This window comes from Nomascus leucogenys, chromosome 17 (assembly GCF_006542625.1).
Source record: "Nomascus leucogenys isolate Asia chromosome 17, Asia_NLE_v1, whole genome shotgun sequence".
In the NCBI taxonomy this organism is placed as follows: domain Eukaryota; kingdom Metazoa; phylum Chordata; class Mammalia; order Primates; family Hylobatidae; genus Nomascus; species Nomascus leucogenys.
The window spans coordinates 94706683-94714075 of record NC_044397.1 but is presented as its reverse complement, the minus strand read 5'-3'; positions in this window follow the sequence as shown (position 1 = coordinate 94714075).

Genomic DNA, 7393 nt, shown 5'->3' with positions numbered 1-7393 from the left:
CGAATGCCTGAATGCAGCAACGTCTGGGATCGGCAGCGCCAAGGGCAGCCCGAGCCTTATGAGAGCGGCTGTTGGCTGAGCGAGACTCTCGCCTCCGTAGTTCTCGTGTGTCTTTGGCCGCACGCCCTCTCGGGAGTTGTAGTTTCCGTTCAACTCCCACCTTGGAGCAACAGTTTAGAATCCCACGAGGCGGGGGCGAAGTGTAGGCGGGGAAACTGAGGCCTGGATGGGGTCAAGGGGCAGCTCGGCTCCTAGGGATGGTCTGGGAGGATAGTGGGAACTCTATAAATATTTGTGCATCAAACTGTACAGGGTTTCCTCCGTTGGCGCCAGGTCAGGGTTAATTCCCTTGGGCCTCAGTTTCCCTACCTGTGCAATGGCAATAAACTGTCCCTACTTTAGACGGTTAACTGAGAGTCTTAGGTAGAGCTAGGCATATCTCTAGGTGCTTATTAAGTCCCCTCACCTCTCCTCTCCCTGAGCGCCACCAGCCTAGCCTGGGTATCTCCCCATCCCAGCCTCTTCCGGTCTTTGCAAGCCTCCTCACTTCCCCAGGTTCACGGAGGATCCCAGCCCCGCACTTGCTGTGTGCAGGCAATCAGTAACTTATTCAGTGATGCATTCCTTAATTCAATATTTACTCAGCAACCTACAGTGATGTTGAATAAAACAGGCCAAGTATCCTTTGCATTCAGATAGAGACAGGATTTAGTAAAATATAATAAATAACGTGGCCAGGCGCGGTGGCTCATGCCTATAATCCCAGCACATTGGGAGGCTGAAGCGGGCAGAGCATGAGATCATGAGTTCGAGACCATCCTGGCTAACACGGTGAAACCCCGTCTCTACTAAAAACACAAAAAATTAGCCGGGCCTGGTGGCGGATGCCTGTAGTCTCAGCTACTCAGGAGGCTAAGGCAGGAGAATCTCGTGAACCTGTAAGGTGGAGGTTTCAGTGAGCCAAGATTGTGCCACTGCACTCCAGCCTGGGCAACAGAGCGAGACTCTGTCTCAAAAATAAAATGAAATAAAATAAAATAAAATAAATAACAACGTTAGAAAGTGACAAAGCTAGGCCGGGCGCGGTGGCTCAAGCCTGTAATCCCAGCACTTTGGGAGGCCGAGGCGGGCAGATCACGAGGTCAGGAGATCGAGACCATCCTGGCTAACACAGTGAAACCCCGTCTCTACTAAAAATACAAAAAATTAGCCGGGTGTGTTGGCGGGCGCCTGTAGTCCCAGCTACTCGGGAGGCTGAGGCAGGAGAATGGCGTGAACCCGGGAGGCGGAGCTTGCAGTGAGCCGAGATCGCGCCACTGCACTCCAGCCTGGGACATAAGCAAGACTCCGTCTCAAAAAAAAAAGAAAGTGACAAAGCTATGGAAGAAGAAACAGCAAAGAGGCTAAGTGACATGGGGAGAAGGGGAGAACTGCAGTATCAGATGGGGAGGTCAGGGAATACAGTGAGGAAAGATTCAAGCAAAAATCTCGTTAGGAGTGGTGGCTTATCACTGTAATCCCAGCACTTTGGGTGGCCGAGGCGGGCAGATCATGAGATCAGGAGTTCCAGACCAGCTTGGCCAACACGGTGAAACCCTGTCTCTACTAAAAATACAAAAATTAGCCAGGTTTGGTGGTGGGCGCCTGTAATCCCAGCTACTCAGGAGGCTGCGGCAGGAGAATCACTTGAACCCGGGAGGCGGAGGTTGCAGTGAGCTGAGATCGCACCACTGCACTCCAGCCTGGGTGACAGAGCAAGACTCCATCGAGGAAAAAAAAAAAAAAAATCCCGTTGGGCGCGGTGGCTCACACCTGTAATCCCAGCACTTTGGGAGGCTGACTGGGGAGGATCCCTTTGTTGTAGTTTTGCAATTTTTAGTTGTAAGTCCCCGACTTTTTTACACTGATATTTGAGATTCTTTCTGGGGGGCTGTCAGGGTCTGCTGTTTTTTTGTTTTTGTTTTTGTTTTTTCCTGAGACAGAGTCTCGCTCTGTCGCCCAGGCTGGAGTACAGTGGCACCATCGCCGCTCACTGCAAGCTCCGCCTACCGGGTTCACACCATCCTCCTGCCTAAGCCTCCTGAGTAGCTGGGACTACAGGCACCCACCACCATGCCTGGCTAATGTTTTTGTATTTTTAGTAGAGACGGAGTTTCACCGTGTTAGCCAGGATGGTCTCGATCTGCTGACCTCATGATCCACCCACCTCTGCCTCCCAAAGTGCTGGGATTACAGGCGTGAGCCACCCCGCCCGGTCTGTGCAGGCTTTCTTATCTAACTACCTATCTTTTCTTTCTCACCTTGAAGGCCAGGAGTTTGAGACGAGCCTAGGCAACATAGGAAGACCCCATTTCTTTTTTTGTTTGTTTTTTTTTTTGAGACCGAGTCTCGCTCTGTTGCCCAGGCTGGAGTACAGTGGCGTAATCTCAGCACACAGCAGCCTCCGCCTCCTGGGTTTAAATGATTCTCCTGCCTTGGCCTCCCGAGTAGCTTGGATTACAGGCGTGAGCCACCACGCCTGGCTAATGTTTTTGTATTTTTGGTACAGACGGGGTTTCACCATGCCAGCCAGCCTGGTCTTGAACTCCTGACCTCAGATGATCTGCTCGCCTTGGTCTTCCAAAGGGCTGAGATTACAGGCGTGAGCCACCACACCTGGCCAGGAAGACCCCATTTCTACAAAAAAATTCAAAAATTAGCCGGGCGTAGTGGGTGCACCTGTAGTCCCAGTTACTCGGGAGGCTGAGGTGGGGAGATCTAGGATTGCCTGAACCCAGTGGTGGAGGTTGCAGTGAGCTGTGATTGTGCCACTGCACTCCAGCCTGGGCGACAGAGCAAGACGCTGTCACCAAACAAACAGAAAACAAACAAAAACCAGAAGAGGAGAGGGAGGAAACTTGGGGATGCCCGGGGATAGCTGCTTCACGCAGACAGCACAGCCAGGGTAGAGGCCCTGAGGCTGTGCCTCACCTGGAGTGTTCCTGGCAGGGAAGGGGCAGGAGAGGGGGTCAGAGGGCAAGGTGGGGCAGGTCCCATGAGGCCTTGCTGGTCAGGGTAAAATGTTTGGAGCTGCTGTGTTGGGAAAAGACTGTCGGGAGCCAGGGCAGAAGCGAGAGACCAGGGAGGGACTGGGAAGGCAAACTTGCCACAGGTTGGCATGGCTCCAACTATGGTAGGGGTGAGCACGGAGCGGGGAGGGTGCCACAGGGCGAGAAAACGTGGGAGAAAGGGAACAAAGCTGTCCCTGTGCGCAGCGAAAAGAGGGCTGGGAGGGTGGAGGCATGTAGGTCGAGGTGAGCTCTGGAGTTCAGGGCAAGGTCTGGGGGCTAGACGTGCAGGCAGGGTGGCCACATGGTGAAGATTAGAGCCGGGAGCCTGGACCAGGTCTTGGGAGCAGAGCAGAGTCCGGGAGAGTGAGTCCAGCCCTGCTGGTGTTCAGAAGCCCGGAGAAGGAGAGGAGGCAGCAGCAGGAGGGGAGGGAGGCTCAGCACAGACACTGGAGCACCCCTGAGCTGCAGACCTGGCTGTATGATCTCAGGCAGGTTACTCAACCTCTCTGTGCCACCCCTCTCCCCTCCCTTGTAAAACAGGGACAAAAACAGCACCCACTTCATAGGGTAATTGGCTAATAATTGCAATGTACATAGAGCAGCGCCTGGCACCAGCACTGCATAAGTGTTTCTTAAACAGGATAAAGGGCAGGAGGTTGCCAGGTGTCCTGGAAACCTGGTGAGGAAGGGGCAGAGGGAGGGAGTGGCTATGTGATGCCACCAAACCGCCAAGTCAGCCTGAGGACTGAGCAGGGATTAGCCTAGCAGACATTGCTTGTGACTCAGGGAAGGGGGCCAGTGCCTGGCAGGACAGATTTGAGGGAGGAGAGGAATTGGAGATGTGGGGCAGATACATGGGGCAGGGGGTATCAGGAGATGGACAGGGCTCAGGAGTGACTTTTATGACAGAAGAAAGGGCATCTGGAGTAAAGACTCAGTAGTGACCTGCAAATCCAGGGGCAGAGGTGGATTAAGAGAGGCTAAGCCCAAGCCAGGGGCGGCCTGGATGACAACAGCAGAGCTAGAGGCCTGAAAGTCAGGCCAGGATCCACACGCAGGGCAGGTGAAAATGTAAGAAGGTGCAGCCGCTATAGAAAACAGTCTGGTCGGCCAGGCACAGTGGTTCACACCTGTAATCCAAGCGCTTTGGGAGGCTGAGGTAGGTGGGTCATCTGAGGTCAGGGGTTCGAGACCAGCCTGGCCAACATAGTGAAACCCCATCTCTACTAAAAATACCAAAATTAGCCGAGCGTGGTGGTACAGACCTGTAATCCCAGCTACTTGGGAGGCTGAGGGAGAAGAATTGCTTGAACCTGGAAGGTGGAGGTTGCAGTGAGCCGAGATCGTGCCACTGCACTCCAGCTTGGGCAAAAAGAGTGAAACTCCATCTCGGCCGGGCGCAGTGGCTCATGCTTGTAATCCCAGCACTTTGGGAGGCTGAGGCGGGCGGATCACGAGGTCAGGAGATCGAGACCACGGTGAAACCCCGTCTCTACTAAAAATACCAAAAAAATTAGCCGGGCGTGGTGGCGGGCGCCTGTAGTCCCAGCTACTCGGAGAGGCTGAGGCAGGAGAATGGCGTGAACCCCAGAGGCGGAGCTTGCAGTGAGCCGAGATCGTGCCACTGCACTCCAGCCTGGGCGACAGAGCGAGACTCCGTCTCAAAAAAAAAAAAAAAAAAAAAAAGAGAAACTCCATCTCAAAAAAAAAAAAAACCATCTGGCGGATCCTCAAACTGTTACACAAAGAGTCACCATATGACTCAACAATTCCGCTCCTAGGCATACACCCAAGAGAAATGAAAACATACGCCCACAAAAACACTTGTACAGCTTTACAAACTCAAAAAGTGAAAACAACCCATAGCTGGGCATGGTGGCGCATGCCTGTAATCTCAGCTATTCAGGAGGCTGAGGCAGGAGAATCGCTTGAACCTGGGAGGCGGAGGTTGCAGTGAGCTGAGATTGCGCCACTGCACTCCAGCCTGGGCAACAGAGTGAGACTCTGTCTCAAAAAAAAAAAAAAAAAAACACCAGATGTCCATCCACAGACGAATAAATAAACACAATGTAATCCCTCCACACACTGGAATATTTCTCAGCCGTGAAAAGGAATGATGAGGCTCTGACACAGGCCACAATGTGGATGCAGCCTGAGGACCTCATGCTCAGTGAGAGAAGCCAGGCACAAAAGAACATGCAGTGTGTGATCCATTTTTTTTTTTTTTTTTTTTTTTTTGAACAGTCTCCTGTCCCAGCGAGAGGCCAATCCCCCACCCCCCCCCCCCCCCCCCCCCCGACACCGCCCCCCCACCCGCAGGGACGGGTCCCGGGTCCCCCCCCCCCCCCCCCCCCGGCCGGGCCCCGCCCCCGGTGCCATTTCTATGAAATGTCCAGGAGAGGCCAATCCACAGAGACAGGAGGGGATGTGTGGGTGCCAGGTCCTAGGGGAGGAGATGGAGAGTGAAGGCTGATGGGGTCTGGGCTTCCTTTGGGGACAATGAAAATATTCTGGGCAGGGCGCGGTGGCTCACGCCTGTAATCCCAGCACTTTGGGAGGCCTAGGCAGGTGGATCACCTGAGGTCGGGAGTTTGAGACCAGCCTGACCAACATGAAGAAACCCCGTCTCTACTAAAAATACAAAATTAACCGGGTGTGGTGGTGCATGCCTGTAATCCCAGCTACTTGGGAGGCTGAGGCAGGAGAATCGCTTGAACCCGGGAGGTGGCGGTGCAGTGAGCCAAGATCGTGCCATTGCAGTCCAGCCTGGGCAACAAGAGTGAAATTCTGTCTCAAAAGAAAAAAAAAATTCTGGAACTAGATAGAGGTGATGGTCTCATAACATTGTACACGTCCTAAAAACACTGAATTGTACACTTTGAAGTGGTTAAAATGTTGAATTTCGTATGTATTTTGTTTGAATTTCAAAAAAAATTTTTTTTTTGAGACAGAGTCTTGCTGTATCCCCCCAGGCTGGAGTGCAGTGACACGACCTCGGCTCACTGCAACCTCCACCTCCAGGGTTCAAGCAATTCTCCTGCCTCAGCCTCCTGAGTAGCTGGGATTACAGGTGCGTGCCACCACTCCCAGCTAATTTTTGTGTTTTTAGTAGAGATGGGGTTTCACCATGTTGGTCAGGCTGGTCTTGAACTCCTAATCTCGTGATCCACCCGCCTTGGCCTCCCAAAGTGCTGGGATTACAGGCGTAAGCCACTATGCCTGGCCCTAATTTTTGTATTTTTAGTAAAGACAGTTTCCCCATGTTGGCCAGGCTGGCCTCAAACGCCTGCTTCCGCCTCCCAAAGTGCTGGGATTACAGATGTGAGCCACTGCACCCAGCCAAAAAGTTTTTTTTGAGACGGAGTCTTGCTCTGTTGCCCAGGCTGGAGTGCAGTGGCACGATCTCGGCTTGCTGCAAGCTCCACCTCCCGGGTTCACGCCATTCTCCTGCCTCAGCCTCCCAAGTAGCTGGGACTACAGGCACCCACCACCAGGCCCGGCTAATTTTTTTGTATTTTTATTAGAGACGGGGTTTCACAGTGTTAGCCAGGATGGTCTCGATCTCCTGACCTCATGATCCGCCTGCCTCAGCCTCCCAAAGTGCTGGGATTACAGGCGTGAGCCACCGTACCCGGCCAAAAAGTTCTTAAAAAAGAAATGAAGCCACAGGACAGCCCCTCCCCAGTCCTTCCTGGAGCCAGGGGCTGCTCTAGAAAGATCTGTGGCAACACAGCTTCCTGCAGGGACACTCGAGAACTTCCGCCCTCACAGGGAAGCCTCGCTGGAGCCTTGAGAGGTCCCCAAGACTCCATTTCCCCGTTTGTGAAATGGGGTCACTCTGGGAAAAGCTGTGAACCCCCAGCACAAATCTCTGCCAGAGCCTGGGGCCCCGTTCTCAGATCCGAGGTCGCGACCCCATGTTTTCCCCACTTCTGACCTTATCACAATTGGCAGGAAGTCAGGAATGGGATAGTCTCTCCGCGGAGCTGTGGGTGCTGAGCTGTTTTTCTGGCAACCCTGAAATAAACTCCCATTTCAGTGCACATGTTTGCAATAAACTTATGGAAAACAACTCTGGCAAAATTGCAAACAGCTGAGCCTTCGCAAGGGCAAGAACAGAGTCACCAGTGTGGCCCTGTCACCCAGCACTGCCAGGGCGGGAGGAAATGGGGGGGTTTCCTGAGAAGTCAGACAATGGGGGTTGAATCCAAGAACTCGGCCTCTGGGGGATGGGCGGGAGCAAAGCCATGTGAACAGGCTTATTCAAGACCCGGATTCTGCCAGCCCTGCTCAGGGATCCTTGCTGCACTGCCTCTGCCACCAAACCATCTATGGTGCCTCTG